Below are 25,072 nucleotides of genomic sequence, written 5' to 3' on the forward strand. Positions count from 1 at the left end.
GCATTTGGAAGGCACTGTTGGAACCTAAAACAATCGTGAACTTTTAACCTGCACGTGTCGTTAAATGTTCAAGAAAATGTTGCAAAAAAATATCATTAAGTTTTAAAAAATTGATGAACTTTTAACCTGCACGTGTTGAAGAATGTTCTAGAAAGTGTGTTGATAGAATACGTTGCACTTCTGACTTCTATGTGTTGTTGAATATTAAAAAAACGGTTCAAATGGAAAATTAAAAAGAAACCAATAGAGAAGTTTTGAAACCTAAAAGAATCAAGGAACTATTCTAATTTATTCTTTACATGTATTTATGTGTGCAGCAACAAAATTATAGACACAACAGCACTAGGAAGAGGAAGAAGCAGGGAGTGGGGGGAGGGGGAGATGGGCAGAATGGCACACATGCACAATTAAGTACAACACACATATAGACTAACAATGGCCAAAATGAAACACACCAACAAGGAGCACAAGTCACACAACCCACCAACATCACACCACTAAATGAGCATAGAAGTGAAAACCACGCTGCATTCATACAGGATGTGTACAAAGGCCAGTCGTTGGTGTTGTGGGATGTCTGCTTCCGTGGTCATCATGGATGAGATGCCCAGCATGTGGCACATGGTCGAGTTCACTGTGTGTTATGTTGCCAAACGGCTGCTCCTCCCTCCCACGAGCCCCCACACTTTTGTACGGTGCGCAGTTGTATCTCGTGCACTCGTACGGCACACCATTGTAATGCCTATTTGCGCATGCCTGCTACATTCCAACTACACCATCACAGTGCCGTTTGGAGGTGGTGCATGCCACTTTACAACATCGACTACTGCGGCTCTTGTAGCAGGCCACACCAGAACACAGAGACACACTTACCGCACTTCCTGTACACGGACATGTCCGAGACACCCCGTTCCCCTTGCCGGATAGGCACACCCCTGTACTGACCTGTGAACCCCAGACCAGCACACGCCAGTTGTGCATGCAGGAGGATGCGTGCGTAGCTACACGTCCAGGCTCACTGCCAACGCTGAGGTGACAGCACACTATGATGTTGCAGGGCTCGTGCCTATCATGCTAAGACAATAACCACAGGGACACACTTACTAAGATATGGGTTTGGGGGGCATTGGTGGTCCTGGAGTTGTTGAGATGAGTCTTCTGGCCCTCATGGGTATCCCTGTATCATGCTCATTGATTCTATGGAACCTGTGGGTGTTCTGGTGTGGCTCTTGGCTGTATTCCCTTTCATGGTGCAGGTAGTTGTCCTGCTTAACACCAGCAGAAAGCAGGTGTAAAATCCCTGGTGCTAACGTGTCTTATCGCCGGAATTTGTTTCGCATTGCAATTGGTGTGAAAGTTGTGATGTGATTTTTTTCGTGTGCAGAACAATATACGAACTGAGCAGTGTAACTCGTCAAGATCCAGCACCTGACGCACTATTCCCAATCAATATAAATACAATGAGATTTCTTAATAGATTTTGTGTGTACACTGTAAGTGCAGCCAATACCTCAGTGCAATTCAATACAGGATTTTAGTATTTAGAATAAATTAGAAAGGTGCACCTCGTGTCTTTTTGCACGAGAACGGCTAGTCTCCATTTCATTATCAGCACTTTAACGGAAGTAAAGTTGAGATAAATCTAACACACTATTCAGAAGTGTGTGCAAACTGCAGAAATCACCAGTATTCCAGCGATAAGTGCCCCAAAATTTAACACCATGGTGGACTCCATCAAATAACAGCAATAAGAACAAGAAAGAGTCACACAGCAGTTAAGAGAACAACCAAACACGTTATTAATTTGTTTTCAAACTTTGGGGCATATCAACAAGGGCTTTATCTCTGCTTTTTTGGCTTTAAAAGCCAAAAAAGCAGAGATAAAACTAGCGCCCTATCAACAACAGGGTGCTAACACGCAAATTTGCATGTTAGCACCCTTTTACTCTACGCTTCCCTTGCATCTCTAATGAGATGCAAAGGGGGCGTTCCAGAGTAAAATAATAGGAGAAATGTCGCTAAGCGACATTTCTCCTATTATCAAGAATGTCGCTAACCCTGTTAGAGACAAAAAAAGCAGCGTTAACCGCGGTTAGCGCTGCTTTTTTACGTCTGCTAATTTTCAGACTTAGCCATGATATCCTATGGAAGGAGGATATTATGGCTAAGTTTGCCTGTCCCTATCAACAAGGTAACGTGTGATTATCGCTGGGTTTCCAGCGATAATCTCACGTTAGCCTGTTAGCGTGTAGATTTTTATCGCTATTGAGATAAGCGTTGCTAATAGCACGCTATCTCAGCGATAAAAATTCACGCTAGCCGGCAATAATTATCCTCACGCTAAGAGCGCTGAGCGATAATTATCGCCGGTTGTTGTTGATATGCCCCCAAATTTTTTATAATCATAAATATGTAAACGATAAACTATTTTCAAACTTTATTTTTTTATTAACATATATATGAAAGATAAACTAATAAACAAAATGTAACAACAATAATACAAAACAACAAGGCGGAACACTCCTGTGGAGACCATGGATGTCGACGACAGACCTGGAAAATCAGAAAGATTATTAAAAAAACAACAACATGGTATTCTCAACAAAATACCACAAGAAACAAATCACAGATATAAAAAATGCATACAGCTAACAACATTTTATAAGTTTAACTTACAAAAACTGTAAATGGTGCCGCTTTAAAATATTTACAGAATCTGAGGAATTGTTTTTGCAGAAGGCATCACGCCCACAACGTTTTTCTTCAGTGGTGAGGACATTTTTTACTTTTCCCAAGGGGCAAACAAAGACCAATGCCACCTTGATCACGTGCAAGATTTGCAAAAGAGTTCTCTCACGAGGGGATCCTAACAAGAAATACTCGTACGGTACGGCAAGTATGATGAAACACCTACGGACCCTTCATCCGAACAATCTTACACGAGAAGAGTGCAAACAGATGAGAAACACTCCTATTCTGTATCTGTAAAAAAGAATCACAAATAAATGTATATTAATAACTTTCAAAATTATACTATTCCATTACTGTACAAACACATTTTATATAAATACTGACTAAGAAACTATGTCCCTGAACCACACGTGTGACGATGGTTAAAACACTACATGCATAGTGCATACTACTTTGAAGCAGTTCATGCCCTAAAGCCTACCTCACTAAAACTCTACACGCTAACTGACTAAATGATTACAGTACTATAAGGAGTCACACTGGGTGAGTGACAGGGTGTTTGCTAGAAGAGTATGAATACTAACTATGGAATTGAAGGTGTGAAACACAACTGTGTAGGTGATTAGAGGACTGCATCCATACTACATAGGCATTTAAAGCAGTCCATGTGCTAAGGCCTGGCTCACTGCATGACTACTTGGGTACTGACTGAATGATTAGAGTACAGCAAGGAGAGTGCCTAGGTGAATTTATAAGTGCTAGGCTTTTCGCACAAGGAATGGATTAGGACTTGGTACTGAATGGGTCACTAGAGGACCGCAAAGGGAGTGACAGGATGTTTCCTGGAAGTGTATGGATACTGACTAGGGAATTGGAGCTGTGAAAGACAAGTGTCTAGGTGGTTAGAAGACTGCATACATAGTGGATAGGGGTTTGAAGCAGTCCATGTGCTAAGGCCTGGCTCAGTGCATGAATACTTAGGCACTGAGTGAATGATTAGAGTACTGCAAAGATAGTATCTTGGTGAATTTATAAGTGTTTGGGTTTTAGCACAGTGAATGGATTAGTACATGGTGCTGAATGAGTCACTAGAGGACCGCAAAGGGAGTGACAGGATGTTTCCTGGAAGTGTATGGATACTGACTAGGGAATTGGAGCTGTGAAAGACAAGTGTGTAGGTGGTTAGAGGACTGCATGCATAGTGGATAGGGGTTTGAAGCAGTCCATGTGCTAAGGCCTGGGTCACTGGATCAGTACTTGGGTACTGACTGAATGATTAGAGTACTGCAAGGAGTGTGCCTGGGTGAATTTATAAATGGTTGGGTTTTGGCGCAGTGAATGGATTAGTACATGATGCTGAATGGGTCACTAGAGGAGTGCAACAGGAGTGACAGGGTGTTTGCTGGAAGTGAATGGATACTGACTGGGGAATTGAAGGTGTGAAAGACAAGTGTGTAGGTGGTTAGAGGACTGCATGCATACAGGATAGGGGTTTGAAGCAGTCCATGTGCTAAGACCTGGCTCAGTGCATGAATACTTAGGCAGTGACTGAATCATTAGAGTACTGGAAATATAGTGTCTTTGTGAATTTATAAGTGTTTGGGTTTTGGCACAGTGAATGGATTAGTACATGCTGTTGAATTGGTCTCTAGAGGACTGCAAAGGAAGTGACAGGGTGTTTCCTGGAAGTGTATGGATACTGACTAGGGAATTGAAGGTGTAAAAGACAAGTATATAGTATGTTAGAACACTACATGCATACTGCATAGACATTTGAAGCAATCTATTTGGTACTTAGAAACTGACTAAATAATCAGACTACTTCTAGGACAGTGCTTAGGTAAAACTTTTAAATGTTCAGTTCTGCCACAGTGAACAGAATAGTACATGGTACTGCACCTTAGTATCAAACCCTGACTCATTTTATCAATGCATAAGCAAAGACTAGCTTCTAATGCTACTAAAACTTCACAACATGACAGGTTTTAAAAGAGTTATCTGCTAAAAAATACACAATGTTACCAAATGCTTCTCTCACAGTGCTTCCCAAATGCACACAGACTCACAGTGTGATTCTAGACAACAACCACTATACCAAGGAGTTTACCCAAAATCATTCACTACAGTGCAAGTGGTAAGGGAACTGCACACAATCGTCATATTTCAGGACTGCACTTTTATGTCAAAGCCTGACTCATTTAATCAAAGCATAAGCAAAGACTGGCTTTTAAGGCTACTAAAACTTGATAAAATGACCGTTTTTAAAACAGTTATCTGTCAGCAAATACACGATGTTACCAAATGCTTCTCTCACAATCCTTACCCAAATGCACACAGACTCACAGTGTGATTTTAGTATGTATTTATGTATTTATTTCTTATTAAGCGCATCTGTCACCCAAAGGGTATCCTGGCGCTGAGACCTCATTAAACCATCGGAAGAATGTTTACATTGCCCTTGGGAACAGATAGGTCTTAAGGTCCCTTTTAAAGGAGAGCAGATCTTGATTACCCCTCAGCGCCAGAGGAAGGGAGTTCCATAGTGAGGCGGCCGCATAGCTAAAAGCGCGGCCACCTATCCTTGCTCTAGTGATCCTTGGAATCCGCACCAGAAACGCCGATGAGGATCTCAGAGGCCGGGCGGCTTGGTACCATGAAAACAGGCCCTGGAGTGGAATTGGTCCGAGTCCATGCAACGCCTTAAATACAAGACATGACGCCTTGAACGCGATCCTCTGTTGTATCGGCAACCAGTGTAGATCAGCTAGAGCTGCAGAAGAGGATGCAGAGCGTGGGCGCGATAAAGCCAGTTTCGCCGCCATGTTCTGGATCCTCTGCAACTTAAGGATCAGTTTTTTAGGAGCTCCTAGAAGCAGTGCGTTGCAGTAGTCTAATCTACTGAGTATAATACTACGCACCACCTCAGCTCTGACACCTGGGGGGAGTATTGGCAAAATTTTGCGTAAGGCACGAAGCAGGCCCATGCAAGTCGCTGCGGTCTTATTTACTGAACCATCCAGCTGTAGGTCCGGTTCAAATACCCCTCCTAAATTACGAGCCGATTTAGCTCCTGCCACAGAACCCAGAATAGAAGGTGGCCAGAAATCATCAGGCAGCGCACGAGGGAGGCGATCAGGAGAGCAATGGAGAACCTCCGTTTTGGACCCGTTGAACTGGAGTGAGTTAGTTCGCAGCCATTCGGCTGTGGCCGACATACAGCGATGAAAGGTGTCTTTCGAAACCGACTCACTATCCTCAAATGAAAAAATCAGTTGAGTGTCATCGGCATAATTGATGACTGATATGCCGAATGACTTAATCAGTTCTATAAGGGGTCGAAGATATAAATTAAACAGGATCGGACTAATCGCCGACCCTTGAGGAACTCCCTGATTCACCTGTCGAGTGGCTGATCGAAATGGTGGTAAAGCCACCGCTTGCTGTCTGTCACTGAGATAAGACGTTAACCAACTTAAGGCTAAATTGGTTACTCCCGCACTATGGAGACGCTCCAGGAGAACCGCATGGTCAACCGTGTCGAACGCGGCCGACATGTCCAGCAGCACCAGAAAAACTGACCTGCCCCTGTCGACACGCATTCGTAGATCATCCAACACGGTAACCAATGCGGTCTCAGTACCATGTGCCGGTCTAAAGCCATACTGAGCTGTATCCAGGCAAGAGTTTAATTCCAGATAGTTGGACAAGGCTCTTGTGACCCATCTCTCGAGGACCTTTATTACAAAAGGTAGGAGCGAGATGGGCCTATAGTTGGCTGGACATGATGGATCTAAAGAAGCCTTCTTTAATAGTGGAGTTACTATTGCAACTTTCCAGCTAACTGGAACTGTCGCCGTCATCAGTGACTGACAGCAGATGGAGTAAAGTGGAGGGAACAGCTCATCCTGAAATGCCTTCCAGATCTTATGAGGCATTGGATCCAATGGTGAGCCCGAAGACACTCCATTGGCCAGTGCATCGAATTCCTCCGATGTAGGAATGGGAAAACAAGGTAAACAAAAAGTATCTACCCTGTTGTTATCCCGGAGCGACACCGAGTGGCAGAGAGATTCCAGTGAAGGAGGTAGCGGTGACACCAACTGTCCGGGCACTGAGAGTCCATTCAGGATAGTCCTTATTTTCTCCTCAAATGCAACGGCCAGAGAGTCACACAGATCCTGAGAGGCCGGGATAGCTGGAGCTGTACAAGATGGATTAGATAAGTTGTTGACCAGCTTGAATAGGGTTTGCGATTTATTTGTGGCCTTGTCCAAGGTATCTTCTAAGAACTTTGCCTTAGCGCTTCTTAGTTGAGTCTTATATACCTGTAAGGCCACTCTGTACGCTACCCTATCCAACTCCTTGTATCCTCTCCTCCAAGTACGCTCAGCCTGTTTGCAGCGGATCTTATGCTGTCTCAGATCGTCGTTAAACCAGGCATTAATCACTCTGGGTCCCTCCCTCACCCTCCGCAGAGGGACCAATTCGTCTAGGGACGACTGTGCTCTTGAGGCGGAAAGCCGAGAGCTTTTTTAACTTGTTCTACAACTTATTTTTAAAAAACTTTATTGTCACTTTACCTGTGTGCACTTGCTTCTTGGCTTCTTTGATTTCCTGCGCAGCCGAGTTATCGCTGCCGCAGCCCCCACAAGCTTTTCCCGCCGCCAGCTCGGCGAGGACCGAGGCCACGCCCCCTTGCGAGGCCACGCCCCCCTGCGAAGCCACACCCCCCACGCCACCCTTCAAAAGCGCTGATTGCTAGCGCTCGCAGCCCAGACAGACTGTGCTCTTGAGGCGGAAAGCCGAGAGCTTTTTTAACTTGTTCTACAACTTATTTTTAAAAAACTTTATTGTCACTTTACCTGTGTGCACTTGCTTCTTGGCTTCTTTGATTTCCTGCGCAGCCGAGTTATCGCTGCCGCAGCCCCCACAAGCTTTTCCCGCCGCCAGCTCGGCGAGGACTGAGGCCACGGCCCCTTGCGAGGCCACGCCCCCCTGCGAAGCCACGCCCCCCACGCCACCCTTCAAAAGCGCTGATTGCTAGCGCTCGCAGCCCAGACAGACTGTGCTCTTGAGGCGGAAAGCCGAGAGCTTTTTTAACTTGTTCTACAACTTATTTTTAAAAAACTTTATTGTCACTTTACCTGTGTGCACTTGCTTCTTGGCTTCTTTGATTTCCTGCGCAGCCGAGTTATCGCTGCCGCAGCCCCCACAAGCTTTTCCCGCCGCCAGCTCGGCGAGGACCGAGGCCACGCCCCCTTGCGAGGCCACGCCCCCCACGCCATCCTTTCTTTCATTCCCAATAAATAATGTGCATCTCTCGGACGCGCAGCGGACGAGCGTAGCGGGCGCGCTGTCTGCGCGCCGAAGGCGCGCCTAAGGCAAGCCCGTCTGCGCCCGTCCGCGCCAGACCGAGCCATGGGGCATGGCACTCTGTTCTGCCCATCACTTATTCAGCCCAATCCCTTAGGGATCTTCAATATCCCGCATTTACGGCTCCCCCTACCGCCATCCGACGTACAACTGCCCTTGGCATCTCGCGCAATAACCAACTCTGCTTAGATGGACATCTACCCCCAGGTACGCCTAGCAGGAGCTCCACTTCAATCAGGGTACTCTACCTAAACACCTGCTCGCTAGTGAAACACTCCGAGGACATTTTTGTTCTCCTGTCTAACTCCAACCCCGACCTGCTCTTGCTTACGGAGACCTGGCTAACCTCCGAGGCTCTCCCTGATATCCTGGCAGCCCTCCCCCCTGATTACTACATTCTCCTCCATACCAACCGCCCTGACGACCGGCCAGGGGGAGGGGTGGCAGCCATTATATCTAAACGTCTTACCTCTATCTCCTCTAATTCCCTTGTCTTACCGGGGGTTGAGAATTTACTTTTTAGTGTACAAACCGACACTGGCACCCTCACCTTTCTCCTATTATACCGACCTCCCCACTCTATGCCCTCCTTCCCCTTCATCCTGAGTGAACAACTATCCGCGTTATTAATAGTGCACTCTGACTTCGCCATTTTCGGTGACCTAAATTATTGGTTCAACAACCCCAATGCTGGCCCTCACGCCACTGAGCTCTTTGAGACTCTTGCGAACCTGAACCTCACTCAGCATGTCTCTCATCCTACCCATATCAAGGGCCATATTTTAGACCAGATTTGGTCCTGTAATCTGGCCCTGTCTTCACCAGTTATTCTCCCCTGTACCTGGTCTGACCACCACTTGGTGGATACTACCATCACAGTCACCGGCCAGACTTTCACTCCCCTAATGGCCGGGGGACAGTCACGAAAATGGAACACCTATGATGCCCAGGGCTTTCTTTCCGCCCTTATCGAAACTTGTCCCGATCCTCACCCTTCCAGCGACATCGATCATCTGGAACAGGAAATAGGCTCCTGGCTGGAGTCCGCCAGCGACCAGTTCGCCCCCCTGGTCACTTTCCCTTGTACCAGGCATTGGTACTCTCACAGGTGGTTCTCCGACGATCTTAAGACTCTGAAATTAAAAACTCGCCAGTCAGAACGCACTTGGAGGCGCAACTATTCTGACTCAGCCAGACAGGCCTACCTGGCCACACGTAATAACTATAAATCTGCTATTAGGTCAGCAACAAATGGAACACTTCTCCAATAGGATTGCTTCAGCTACAAATAAATCCAAGGAAGTGTTCAGAGTTCTAAACGAGCTAACCACTGATGAAAGATCTCTTCCAGCTCAGACCCCTACTCAGGCTACCTGTGATACTTTGAACTCCTTTTTTTTGAAAAAATTCATCAAAATTAAAAAATCTATCCCTCCCCCCGCCCAGCTTCCTCCTCTGGACCCTTCCCTCAATAACACCTTGACCTTCACTTCCTTTCCTGTCTTAGACACGACCTCCTTAGCGGAACTTGCCACCCGTGTGAAATCGGGCTCCCCTAATGATTGCTGCCCTCCCTATGTTCTGCGTAGTATCTGCCTTAATCTGCCAGATAGCATTTTACACTTACTCAATAGATCACTCACCAGTGGCAGTGTCCCCACCTCTTTTAAGGAGTCCATCTTAGTGCCCCTTCTTAAGAAGCCGGGTACTGACCCTGCCGAGCCATCGAACTATCGCCCCATCTCCCTCCTTCCCTATTTCTCTAAAATCTTGGAGGCCCATGTCACCCGCTGCCTATCAAACTTTGTTGAATATTCCCAGTACCTCGAGCCTAACCAGGCGGGTTTCCGACCTGCCCACTCGACCGAGGCGGTCATTCTGGCAGTTCTTGATACTCTCAGGAGCAACGCTGACGTCGGGAATCCCCAAGCCCTCGTCCTTCTGGATCTGTCCGCCGCGTTCGACACGGTGGACCATAACATCCTTCTCCACCGTGTCGGGCAGGCTGGCATCCGAGGCCCTGCTCTCAAATGGGTCAGATCCTTCCTTACTGGAAGATCACAGGCAGTTCGCCTGGGCCCTTATACGGCCAAAAAATCTTCTACGCCCTGTGGAGTCCCCCAGGGCTCCTCCCTCTCTCCGCTTCTATTTAATTTGTATCTCCGGCCACTGATTCAATCCCTCCTCAAATGGGACATCACAATCTTCAATTATGCTGATGATTTGCAGCTCGTTTTCTCACTTAATTCCCCACTAGCTATCAATACGTTCCACGCAGTAATGATCCACATACAACTCTGGATGGACCAGAATCAATTAAAATTGAACCCAGGAAAAACTGAGCTCCTTCTCCCCGGCCTAAGCCACACTCATTGGGGCCCTCAGTTCTGGCCGCCGGAGCTTGGTCCCCCTCCTACCCCAGCTAAAACGATAAAAAGTCTGGGTGTAATTATCGACGTTGAACTTTCCCTCAAAGCCCAAGTTGGAGCGGTAATTTCATCATGCATGTTCCAACTTCGGAGGATTCGTAAAGTCCGTCACCTTCTCCCCTCTGCGGCACTCACTCAATCTGTCACCTCACTTGTACTCTCTCGTCTTGATTTTTCCAACTCTATTTACCACGGTCTCCCACTCTATCTGCTTAACCGCCTTCAGGTCGTACAAAACCAGGCAGCCCGCTTGATCCACGGATTACCTAGATGGCAATCCGCTAAACCCCTGCTTCACAGCCTCCATTGGCTCCCAATGAATCAAAGGGTCGCCTTTAAGGTGGCATGTCTCACCTTTAAATGTCTTCACTGCCCCAGTCCAGGGTTTCTCAACTCCCTCATCCGACCCTACCGCCCCACACGCAATCTTCGTTCTGCCCGCAATGACTTACTAATTATCCCTAAAAACAAAACCAAGAAATTTGGTGGTCGCCGCTTCTCTCATTTGGCTCCCACTTTTTGGAACTCCCTCCCTCTGTCTATCAAATCTTCCCTCTCTCTTCTTTCATTCAGAAAACTCTTAAAGACCCATCTCTTCCCACCCCTATGTTAGGTTGCTCTGTATTCCGTTTTCTCTTTCCCTGTCTAGCAGCGCCAGGAAGCTTCGGCGTCAGTGCGCTTTACAAATGGCACCTAACATAACATAACATAACATGTCGAAATTTGCTGACAGAGTGCAGTATAGCTTTTATCTACACTATCCTCCACCTGGAAACCCCTAGGCAGTAGAGTAGGGCGAGTTGGCTCTCTAAGGAGGCGGGCCCATTGGCGCTTAAATTTAAAGCCACTTATGTTGGTTGATTTTAACGGCCCAGGTAGACCAATGGACATATTAATCAAAAAATGATCTGTCCAGCCCTGCTCCAGGATCTCTTTCACTACCACCACCTCCGGCTCAGCGAAGATCAGATCTAACACATGTCCCTTAACATGCGTGGGTGATGAAACCAGCTGTGTAAGTTGAATGTTAACACACGATTGGCAGAGCCAGATCTTGAGGGCCGGAAGGCCAGAGGTTAAAGTCTCCCAATATTAAAACTTTAGCATGGGAATTTGAAAGATCATAAATTAAATCAACCAGTGACTGAAGAGAGGTTGTGGTCGAGGAGGGAGGTCTATAACATAACAACCCTGTGATCAAAGAGCCACTCAGGGACATGATAGAGAAGCCCATGAGCTCAAACCCCACTACTTCCCTAACTGCTAATTCCACCAGGGAGATCGAATCTTTAAAAATGTAGCCTACTCCACCTCCCCTGCCAGAGGCACGAGGTACATGTCTAATCAGATAGCCCGGTGGGCAAGCCCAACCGAGTTCCAGCCCACAGTCCGCCGTGGTCCATGTTTCCGTTACAAATAGTATATCCAAATGTAAGGATTCCAGTAACAGGGCTATCTCGGCATGATGTTTCACGAGAGAGCGAACATTCAGTAGGCCGCAGGAAAGATTTTTGCCCGCTGAAGGACATAATCGATGTTGAGCAACGTCCCCCGTACGGTACGGTGAGTTGTTACCATCCTCATAGTTGTCGACCAAGTGAGTGGCCAGAGGCGCCCCTAACGCGCCCGGGACGCGAACGGGCGCAAACGGGCTTACCTCTGGCGCACCTCTGGCGCAACTACGGCGCGACCGCTGCGCGCATCCGCTGCGCGCCTGCTTTCCCATACCTATTAATAGTATTACGCCGCGCGGGCTTCTGGCTGCTAGAGCCTCTAGCCCCACCCAAAATGGCGCTACGAATGTCCAAAGCCTCAGCCCTACCCAAGATGGCGGACGAAGCACCCCGACCCCACTGACTGAATCCCGCAAAGTGCGGGTGAGGGTACGATTTATGGTGCAGGTAAGCCTGATCTAGAACCCCCGCTTACTGTCCCCACAGATGCCAGGTGGAATGGTAAATACCGCAAGAGCAGCAGCAGCGCGATACAATATAGCGCGGTTTAAAAATATACACAGCGTACACCAATCTTAAAATGCTGTCCGGCAGATACGCGATGGTAGAAGTCTAAGGAGAGTCAATCGAGAGCAGTTTAAATAAGCTCTCCAGTGCGCGGGCTTCCGGCTGCTAGAGCCTCTAGCCCCACCCAAAATGGCGCTACGAATGTCCAAAGCCTCATCCCTACCCAAGATGGCGGACGAAGCACCCCGACCCCACTGACTGAATCCCGCAAAGTGCGGGTGAGGGTACGATTTATGGTGCAGGTAAGCCTGATCTAGAACCCCCGCTTACTGTCCCCACAGATGCCAGGTGGAACGGTAAATACCGCAAGAGCAGCAGCAGCGCGATACAATATAGCGCGGTTTAAAAATATACACAGCGTACACCAGTGTTGCTTGTTTTAGACAAGCAACACTATCCCAGGAGTTTACCAAAACTCATTCACTAGTCTGGAAGAGTTAATGGTACTGCACACAATCTACATATTTAAGTACAGCACATCAGTGTCAAAGCATGACTCATTTAATCAAAGCATAAGCAAAGACTGGATTCTAATGCTACTAAAACTTCACAACATGACAGGTTTTAAAACAGTTATCTGTCAGCAAATACATGATGTTACCAAATGCTTCTCTCACAGTGATCCCAAACACACACTAACTCACAGTGTGATTCTAGACAACCACCACTATCCCTAGGAGTTTACCAAAACTCATTCACTACAGTGCAGGTGGTAAGGGAACTGCACACAATCTACATATTTCACGACTGCAATTTACTATCAATGCCTGACTCATTTAATGAAAGCATAAGCCATAACTGTCTTCTAGTGCTACTAAAACTTTACAACATGACAGGTTTTAAAATAGTTATCTGTCAGCAAATACAGGATGTTACTGAATGCTTCTCTCACAGTGGTTCCCAAATGCACACAGACTCACAGTGTGATTCTAGACAACAACCACTATACCTAGGAGTTTACCAAAAATCAGTCACTGCTGTAGAAGTGGTAAGGGAACTGCACACAATCTTCATATTTCAGGACTGCACTTTTGTGTCAAAGTCTGACTCATTTAATCAAAACATAAGCAAAGACTGGCTTCTAATGCTACTAAAACTTGACAACATGACCAGTTTTAAAACAGTTATCTGCTAGCAAATACACGATGTTATCAAATGCTTCTCTCACAATCCTTACCCAAATGCACACAGACTCACAGTGTGATTTTAGACAATCAACACTATCCTAGGAGTTTACCAAAAATCATTCACTAGTCTAGAAGAGTTAATGGTACTGAACACAATCTACATATTTAAGTACAGCACATCAGTGTCAAAGCATGACTCATTTATTCAACGCATATGCAAAGACTGGATTCTAATGCTACTAAAACTTCACAACATGACAGGTTTTTAAAAAGTTATCTGTCAGCAAATACATGATGTCACCAAATGCTTCTCTCACACTGACCCCAATTACACACTAACTCACACTGTGATTCTAGACAAGCACCACTATCCCTAGGAGTTTACCAAAACTCATTCACTACAGTGCAACTGGTAACGGAACTGCACACAATCTACATATTTCAGGACTGCACTTTTCTTTCACAGCCTGACTCATTTAATCAAATCATAAGCCATAACTGTCTTCTAATGCTACTAAAACTTCACAACATGACAAGTTAAAACAGTTATCTGTCAGCAAATACACGATGTTACCAAATGCTTCTCTCACAGTGGTTCCCAAATGCACACAGACTCACTGTGTGATTCTAGACAAACAACACTATCCCCTGCACTATACCAAAACACATTTCTTAATCTAGAAGTAGTACTACATTTTAGTATAGAAACACAACATAACTCATTTCACAAATTCATAAACAATGACTGGTTTCTAATTCTACCAAAATATAAAAACAACACAGTTATCTGTCTGCAAACACATGAAAAACACAAATGCTTATCACAAAATGGTTTCTACATGCACACACACTGTCAATAAGAATGTAGAGAAAGTACTCACTACACTTTAGCAGGAGAAATACATTAGTCTGATTAAAATCAAAATAGTCTACATACATCCCCTCACAATTAAATAACTCATCTTTCAATTTCTTTTGTAGATTAAGAAGTATATCAGTTACTCACCATATTCTCTTTTACAGAATCTCTGCACTGTATACCTCTCAGCAAAAACAAAGAATGAAAAAGATTCCCTTTCATTTTCCACACATATACATGTAAACTTCAAATCACAATCCTTCACACATAAACTCAAAAGCAAACACACATTTCTATTGGATAAACATTTCAACCCTTTCCAACTGAAATACATTTCAACCCTTCCCCCAATCTGCCTTTTGCCTGTTACCATAGAAACAGCTCATGGAACACTGCACTGAGCTTACAGGTCACAAGTACAGCACACAATGTTAATAAACAAGACAGGAAGTGTGCTTGACTTTTAATGTTAACCAATAAGAATCATACCTTTAAAAAACAGAAATATACACCCTACCTTTCAGTGTAGAAAGTAGTCATACAACCAATGATTTCTTGTCTTTTTTTAAAAAACATTGCCATGGATCCGCGCACCCAACGCGTAAGAATCCGTGCACCCAACGCGATAGGATGCGTGCACCGTGCGCACATTTCGCCGTTTAAAAAAAAAAAAAAAAAGGGGGCCCCAGGGGGTCCTTCTGGGACACACTAAGCACCTCTAGAGGGTCAGAGTATTTCCAATCTTCCCCCTTTATATGTTTTACACACTTATTCCCATTGCTTCTTCAGCCTCGCTTCTACCGAGGCAGAAAATGGCCGCCAACCGTTCCTGATTTTTAATGTAGAGAGACACTCGACAGCCAATTAGCATTCAGTGGGCGATCGGGAGGGTGGGCTTACGGTGCGTGTAGGGTGCGCGGATCCTCCGCGGCCATAGATATTTATGTACTTTTAACTCTAATTTTCTCAGGAACTACTGAACGGATTCACACCATATATGTAAAAGGCACGAGTCCGAACTGAGGACTACCTCTTTGCCAAAGTTGGTGTCATTCCGTTCAGCGGTTCGGGCTGCATCTGCGACAACAGATCCTATGGGAAATTGCATAGGGAAAATGTGTTTTGGGACCCCCTTTTTTCTCAGCCCCCGCTTGATGAATCACCAAGAAACTTTTCAGGGTAGGGGCGGAGCGGAGCTGGCCAAAAGTTTGGAAAATTTCGCGAGGATTCATCAACAGGCGCCGGACTTATTGAGAATATAATGTTGCGGCTTTCCTATTGAAAATAGGTCCTAACTATAACTACCTACTGGCGACCGCCAGTAGGTAATTTATATATATGTATATATATATATATATATATATATATCAACAAACAAAGTACCTTGCTTGGAGAGCCACCACCCGTCGTCACCTAGCTAGGTCCTCACGGCAATCCTGCATCGTGGTCCCCAGACGTGCAGCATTTGAAGCACCAACAAATCCCTACGCGTTTCAAGCGTCTCTGCGCCCTTGCTCACGGGTGCTGGCGAAGGTGATTAAAGCATATCATGACGCCTGGCTCGCTTATTTATCCTTCCTTGTGGGCGTGTCAAAACATAATGCATGCTGGTCAGGTGAGTTTTTTGAAAGTTCTCTTTATTTCCATTGATCGCCACAATCACTTTAAAATAATTACCCCAGTGGGTTGCTGTCATGTTAGGGGTTCACTTGCTGGACTGGAATGTCCCTGAAGACGTGACAACGCTCCGATAAAGCGCCAACTGAATAGCTGCGCCCGGATCCGCTCATCCGCAGGAGGGCTCCCCGCGACCCAGGCAAGGCCGCAAAATTGTCCATCAACAAACAAAGTACCTTGCTTGGAGAGCCACCACCCGTCGTCACCTAGCTAGGTCCTCACGGCAATCCTGCATCGTGGTCCCCAGACGTGCAGCATTTGAAGCACCAACAAATCCCTACGCGTTTCAAGCGTCTCTGCGCCCTTGCTCACGGGTGCTGGCGAAGGTGATTAAAGCATATCATGACGCCTGGCTCGCTTATTTATCCTCCCTTGTGGGCGTGTCAAAACATAATGCATGCTGGTCAGGTGAGTTTTTTGAAAGTTCTCTTTATTTCCATTGATCGCCACAATCACTTTAAAATAATTACCCCAGTGGGTTGCTGTCATGTTAGGGGTTCACTTGCTGGACTGGAATGTCCCTGAAGACGTGACAACGCTCCGATAAAGCGCCAACTGAATAGCTGCGCCCGGATCCGCTCATCCGCAGGAGGGCTCCCCGCGACCCAGGCAAGGCCGCAAAATTGTCCATCAACAAACAAAGTACCTTGCTTGGAGAGCCACCACCCGTCGTCACCTAGCTAGGTCCTCACGGCAATCCTGCATCGTGGTCCCCAGACGTGCAGCATTTGAAGCACCAACAAATCCCTACGCGTTTCAAGCGTCTCTGCGCCCTTGCTCACGGGTGCTGGCGAAGGTGATTAAAGCATATCATGACGCCTGGCTCGCTTATTTATCCTCCCTTGTGGGCGTGTCAAAACATAATGCATGCTGGTCAGGTGAGTTTTTTGAAAGTTCTCTTTATTTCCATTGATCGCCACAATCACTTTCGCCAGGATTGCCGTGAGGACCTAGCTAGGTGACGACGGGTGGTGGCTCTCCAAGCAAGGTACTTTGTTTGTTGATGGACAATTTTGCGGCCTTGCCTGGGTCGCGGGGAGCCCTCCTGCGGATGAGCGGATCCGGGCGCAGCTATTCAGTTGGCGCTTTATCGGAGCGTTGTCACGTCTTCAGGGACATTCCAGTCCAGCAAGTGAACCCCTAACATGACAGCAACCCACTGGGGTAATTATTTTAAAGTGATTGTGGCGATCAATGGAAATAAAGAGAACTTTCAAAAAACTCACCTGACCAGCATGCATTATGTTTTGACACGCCCACAAGGGAGGATAAATAAGCGAGCCAGGCGTCATGATATGCTTTAATCACCTTCACCAGCACCCGTGAGCAAGGGCGCAGAGACGCTTGAAACGCGTAGGGATTTGTTGGTGCTTCAAATGCTGCACGTCTGGGGACCACGATGCAGGATTGCCGTGAGGACCTAGCTAGGTGACGACGGGTGGTGGCTCTCCAAGCAAGGTACTTTGTTTGTTGATGGACAATTTTGCGGCCTTGCCTGGGTCGGGGGGAGCCCTCCTGCGGATGAGCGGATCCGGGCGCAGCTATTCAGTTGGCGCTTTATCGGAGCGTTGTCACGTCTTCAGGGACATTCCAGTCCAGCAAGTGAACCCCTAACATGACAGCAACCCACTGGGGTAATTATTTTAAAGTGATTGTGGCGATCAATGGAAATAAAGAGAACTTTCAAAAAACTCACCTGACCAGCATGCATTATGTTTTGACACGCCCACAAGGGAGGATAAATAAGCGAGCCAGGCGTCATGATATGCTTTAATCACCTTCGCCAGCACCCGTGAGCAAGGGCGCAGAGACGCTTGAAACGCGTAGGGATTTGTTGGTGCTTCAAATGCTGCACGTCTGGGGACCACGATGCAGGATTGCCGTGAGGACCTAGTTAGGTGACGACGGGTGGTGGCTCTCCAAGCAAGGTACTTTGTTTGTTGATGGACAATTTTGCGGCCTTGCCTGGGTCGCGGGGAGCCCTCCTGCGGATGAGCGGATCCGGGCGCAGCTATTCAGTTGGCGCTTTATCGGAGCGTTGTCACGTCTTCAGGGACATTCCAGTCCAGCAAGTGAACCCCTAACATGACAGCAACCCACTGGGGTAATTATTTTAAAGTGATTGTGGCGATCAATGGAAATAAAGAGAACTTTCAAAAAACTCACCTGACCAGCATGCATTATGTTTTGACACGCCCACAAGGGAGGATAAATAAGCGAGCCAGGCGTCATGATATGCTTTAATCACCTTCGCCAGCACCCGTGAGCAAGGGCGCAGAGACGCTTGAAACGCGTAGGGATTTGTTGGTGCTTCAAATGCTGCACGTCTGGGGACCACGATGCAGGATTGCCGTGAGGACCTAGCTAGGTGACGACGGGTGGTGGCTCTCCAAGCAAGGTACTTTGTTTGTTGATGGACAATTTTGCGGCCTTGCCTGGGTCGCGGGGAGCCCTCCTGCGGATGAGCGGATCCGGGCGCAGCTATTCAGTTGGCGCTTTATCGGAGCGTTGTCACGTCTTCAGGGACATTCCAGTCCAGCAAGTGAACCCCTAACATGACAGCAACCCACTGGGGTAATTATTTTAAAGTGATTGTGGCGATCAATGGAAATAAAGAGAACTTTCAAAAAACTCACCTGACCAGCATGCATTATGTTTTGACACGCCCACAAGGGAGGATAAATAAGCGAGCCAGGCGTCATGATATGCTTTAATCACCTTCGCCAGCACCCGTGAGCAAGGGCGCAGAGACGCTTGAAACGCGTAGGGATTTGTTGGTGCTTCAAATGCTGCACGTCTGGGGACCACGATGCAGGATTGCCGTGAGGACCTAGCTAGGTGACGACGGGTGGTGGCTCTCCAAGCAAGGTACTTTGTTTGTTGATGGACAATTTTGCGGCCCTGCCTGGGTCGCGGGGAGCCCTCCTGCGGATGAGCGGATCCGGGCGCAGCTATTCAGTTGGCGCTTTATCGGAGCGTTGTCACGTCTTCAGGGACATTCCAGTCCAGCAAGTGAACCCCTAACATGACAGCAACCCACTGGGGTAATTCTTTTAAAGTGATTGTGGCGATCAATGGAAATAAAGAGAACTTTCAAAAAACTCACCTGACCAGCATGCATTATGTTTTGACACGCCCACAAGGGAGGATAAATAAGCGAGCCAGGCGTCATGATATGCTTTAATCACCTTCGCCAGCACCCGTGAGCAAGGGCGCAGAGACGCTTGAAACGCGTAGGGATTTGTTGGTGCTTCAAATGCTGCACGTCTGGGGACGACGATGCAGGATTGCCGTGAGGACCTAGCTAGGTGACGACGGGTGGTGGCTCTCCAAGCAAGGTACTTTGTTTGTTGATATATATATATATATATATATATATTATCTACTGGCGGTCGCCAGTAGATAGTTATAGTTAGGACCGTGTTTCCATAGGAAATTCGCAACATTCTATTTGGAATAATTTTGGCACCGGTTGACGAATCCTCGCGAAATTTTCAAAATAGGTGGGCCGCTCCGCTCCGCTCCTACCCTGAAAGTCTCGGGGGATTCGTAAAGCGAGGGCTGAGAAAAAAGGGGGGTCCCAAAACACGTTTTCCCCATGAATTTTCCATAGGGACCTTTAGACCAAGGTACAGCCCGAACGGCTGAACAGAATTACTTGAAATTTGGCAGAGAGGTAGTCCTCAGGTCAGGGATTAGCCTTTTGCAGGTCTGGTGACAATCTGTTCACTAGTTCCTGAGAAAATCAAAAGTAAAATCATATATATATGTGGGCGGAGCCTAACCACACATCTCATCCTGAGATCATCCAAGAAGTGTTGGCAGCCATCTTGGGACCAATATACATGATAGCATCTCATTAAAAAGCATTGCAGTTAATAGAAGGTTTTAAGACTTTAGTTACATTATAAATCATTTGTTGATGGTACCATACTCATTTTAGGAATTGTGGTATGTTCTAAGGTGATTTCACCATGTGAAAAAGCCTTCTGCTGGGATATCATGATTGAGAGAAAAATATTTTCTCATGCTTTTCCCACAGAGGTTTGGAAGGTGATCTATAAGCTAAACTGAGAGCTTATTTTCTGTAAATTCACATTATCTTTCTCAGTCATGTGAGAATGAAGTCTGACATTCTCAGTAAAACATGTACATCCAACAAGGGCAGAGACTGTCAGTTGATTCCTTTGTGTTCTAATGCAGCTTCCAAGAGTGTTCCAAAGAAGAACTAGAGCGCTAACAGTCCTACTTATGATAAACGTATGGCACACCTGAAGCCATCTTGCTTGGATTAAAGTGGTAACTCTTAAAACATTTAATTTAAAAAGGAACAACATGAGGGGGTTCATTTTTCCATAAAAAGTATGATTAGTGCTGCAGAAAGAAAAATTAGGGCACATTTTGAGTGACTTCTCAAATCCTCTTCTATTTCATTAAAAAATTCTGACATGCAGACTGAAACATGCACTTTCAATACCAGCAGCAGTTTTCCCTGGTGAGCAGTAGCTTTACTACAGTGATCTAATGAGCAAAAAGAGTGCGAACATTCTGAATTTATGGCAAATGTGTGACACATCTGAATGCGTTTGGAATCAAAGTAAAAAACTGAAAGTATTTCCTACTGAGGAGACTGCAGTAAATGAGGAAATTAGGAAACTTCATAACAAATAAGTCTGCCAAGATGGCCACCAGAGACAAAAGAGCCCAAATGTAGACCAAATATCACCCAGATGTAGCCCAAGTATAGCCCAATTACAGAATGTCCCAGAGTGTTCTTAAAAACAACTAGAGCGCTTACTGTCTTCATTATGACAAAAGTATGGCACACCTTAAGCCATCTTGATTGGAATAAACTGGTAACACTTAAAACATTTAATTTCAAAAGGAACACAATGAGGGGGTTCATTTTGCCATAGAAAGTATGATTAATGCTGAAGAAAGAAAATGAGGGCACATTTTGAGTGACTTCTCAAATCCTCTTCTATTTCATTAAAAAATTCTGACATGCAGACTGAAACATGCACTTTTAATACCAGGAGCAGACTTCCATGGTGAACAGTAGTTTTACTACAGTGATCTAATGAGCAACTAGAGTGCTAACTTTCAGAATTTATGGCAAATGTGTGACATATCTGAATACCTTCATGATGGAATCAAAGTAAAAAACTGAAAGCATTTCCTACTGAGGAGACTGCAGTACATGAGGAAATTAGGAAACTTCATAACAAATAAATCTCCCAAGATGGCCACCGGAGACAAAAGAGCCCAAATGTAGCCCAAAATCACCCAGATGTAGCCCAAATATAGCCCAATGACAGAAGTGTGCAAAACACTTATTATTTTGTGTTTTTGCAGTGTTATATAGTGCAGACTTGTCAGGTATTGGAGTGCTTTACATGAGCATTGGTTACATCACACAAGAACAAATTCATTTTGGTTGTAGACATGGGGAGACTAAGTGATTTGACCAGAATCACAGAATGTCGAGCTGAAAGAGAAACTCCAACCTGGTTCCCCAGTTGCAAAGTCTGCAGTTCAGGAAGTAACACCACATCCTCTCCCCTAAGTGCAACATTTAATTAAGTGGTCAACTGGATAAAAAAACATAATGATAACAAATAATTTAAAAGTGCTTTCTCGCTATTTGAAAACTCAGAAAATATGTCCTTATTTTAGTCTTTTAGAGCACTAACCATAAGTTTGATGCCAATAAGACCCTCTCATATATGTAAAAAGGAAATGCTCTAGGTATTACAGTTTTGATTACATCAAGATGACGTCAGGCGTTCCTCACTTTTGTAATAAATATAGAATGTTAGCAATCTAGTTGTTCATTAGGATACTGTTGAGAGGCAGAGGCCAGGGGCATGGACTCTGAAAATTGAAGGCAGGTAGGAGGGTGCAAAGGCAACAATTTAACCACACTGAGCAGGCAGGAAGGGCCGTGGCAGCACAACAGACTATGGAGGGCAGTGGAAAGGGGGGCAGGGGCAACAAACCAACAATACAGGACTTGCAAGAGAGGCTGTGGCAATGTAATAGACCATTGTGGGCAGAAGGAAGAGGCAATGGTAGTACAACCATACATGCAACAGACCCGATTCAGGCAGGAAACGTCCAATGTTTTTAAGCTCAAATGGACTTTATTTGATCTGTCTCCTGTCTACAATCTCCTCTTTTTCAATGTAACTCAAAGGGGAAAATCAATACCCCAGTTTTTTTTTCAAAATCTCCCTCTTACCAAGTTCAAAATGTTCGCAAGTATGGTACATTGGATCATGGAAGGAAATGGGGTAGGGACATGGACTTGGATAACAGAGGACAGGAGGGACATGGAGAGGTGCACCAAACTGACCCTGCAGGGCAGGCATCAGGGTTTGCAGCAGCACAATACACCACACAGGGCATGCGGGACGGGAGTGCAGCACAACAATCCATAGAAAGCAAGAGGGAGGGGACAGGACCATGCACATGGACAACAGAGAACAGAGGGGCAAGAGGCAGGACCATAATGAACAGACAGGAGAGAAAGCTGCAGCATAACAGACCATAAAGGGCAGGAGGGATGGATCAGGGGCATTACAATGGAACAGACAAGCCAGGAGGGAGGGAGTAGGGGTCTGCACATGTAAACAGAGGGCTGGGGGCAAGGGGGCAGGGCAGGAGCAGCAAGATAGCCATGGAGGTCAGGCAGGATGGGCACTAGAAGCAAGACACACCATGAAGAGCAACAGTGAGACTGTGATGGCATACACACAGACCATGGAGGGAAGGTGGGAGGGGTTCAGGGGCAGCTAACTGACCACACAGGGAAGGTGGGAGGGGCCATGGCAGCACAGAAGACCATGCATGGCAAGTGGGAGGGTTAGTGGTAGCACAATGGCTATGATGGGCAAGAAGGAGGGTGCAGGGGCATGCACAAAGGACGATGGAGGATAGAAGGGGAGGACCTGTGCAGAGACAAGAAAGTTCAGGGGAAGGGGCCTCACAACAGACCGCACGGGGCAGGCAGGAGGAGCAGTTGCAGCACAACAGACCAGAGAGGGCAGAAGGGTGTGGCAGTACAATGGACCATGTAGGACAGGAGGAAGAGGATAGGGGCATGGCATGTGGACAGGCAGGGTGGAGGTGGCAGGGACAGGTTACAGTCATCTGACAATGCTAGGCAGGTGGGAGGGGAGTGGCAGCTCAACAGAACACTCAGAGTAGATAGGAGTGGCAGGTCCATGGAACATGGTGGGCAAAAAGGATGGAGCAGGGGCATACACAAAGACATCGGAGGGCAGGGGGAAGGAGAATAGGGGCAGCAAGCTAAGCACAGAGTTTAAGCAGGAGGTCAATGATGGGGCATAGAATTGGGCAATGGAGGGCAGGAGGAGTGGACTGGTACATCATACTAAATTGAGGGCAGTGGCAGCACATCAGACCATGCATGGCAGGAGGGAGGAGGCTAGTCCATAGATTCACACAACAGAGGATAGGGAGGAGGGGGATGGGGCAGCTAGCTAACTGTTCAGAGAAGGCGGGTATTAGGAACTTTATTGTTTTTAAAATATGTGTCTGTGCGAACTACTTAAAATATGAACAAGTATGCAGCATAATCTCACTTTTATTCAGGAAGAAGAGGACGTTTGTGACTGTGACTCTGGGCTAACTTGGCAGAAACACCCCCTGAACCTCCACCCCCTATCGCAACATGTAATGCCCGTGAAAAGGGTAGGTGAACACAGTGTTATATAGAACATAGTCCTGAGAGCACGATTGAAAATTAAAACTAGATATAGTGTATGGTATAAACTATGCACCAAAAATTGTGATATAAGATGAACCGGTCGTGAAATATAATATGCAATAGATTGTGCGCAATGACAGATTCATTGGAGAGCGCGAGATAGCACAGGCACTAGCGCGTGCTATGGGATATGCGCCTTGGAGTGTAATATGCACAGGGCAGTGTTGTGTAACCTAACTAGTCTCTAAAGTTGTAATATAAAATATGTGCTGGGGAGTGTAACGTTGCATATGCACTGTGACAAAGATATGGATCCCAGATTGTAATATGTATGGCATAGCACTGTGCGTTATAACATAGGCATCGAGGAAGGCACGTTAGATGGGGCAATATAACCCGTGCGAAGACAAGTGTGGCATGACATATTCACGGGGTGGTGTTACAGTGCACATGGGCTAGAGAGTGTCATAGCATATGCACTAGCTAGTGGAATACAACACAGAGGTGTGTGGCACTCAGCAGGCAATGGTGGGTGTAACACAGCATTGGGCTCTGTCAGGAGCGCGCTGTGACTCTCAAGTGATGTTCGTCCACTTTCCAGAGAGTAAAATAAAAAGTATTACACATCTGGCAGTGGATGTGTGTTTTATTAACCGTGAGGGGGGTTTCTTGCATAGTTTTGGTCGAATTTTTGTCGAATCCCCTTTGAATGGCTTGGTGTGCATGTGTATTAAATGTGCCCGTCAATAGCTACCCATGTTTGTATAAATAAACGACAAGGGTGTCTACCGGGATTAGGCACGGTAGGGCATCAGACATGTCAGAGCTTCACTAGTGGTGTAAATACATTCCACGTGGATTCATTGTATGCATAGTCGCCTTTTAATGAATATCACGCAAATCCTCATGGTGATAGGTACGTACGGTTTGTCCAGCATGTCCTAGGTGTGTCTATAAATATATATTTTTTTAAAATAATAAAAAACGGTGGCCGGCCCTGGGGATTGGGGTCAAAAAAATATAATTAGGAGACAGGCCCTGGGGGATGCTGTCATCAGGGCCAATAAATTAGAATAAGAAGGGGAACCACACAGCCCCCCTTCTTAAAAAATTAAAATAAATAAAAGACAGGCATCGTGCCGGAGGCCTCGCCCCCTCCTTGC

Source organism: Triturus cristatus, chromosome 6 (genome assembly GCF_964204655.1).
Source record: "Triturus cristatus chromosome 6, aTriCri1.1, whole genome shotgun sequence".
Lineage (NCBI taxonomy): Eukaryota > Metazoa > Chordata > Amphibia > Caudata > Salamandridae > Triturus > Triturus cristatus.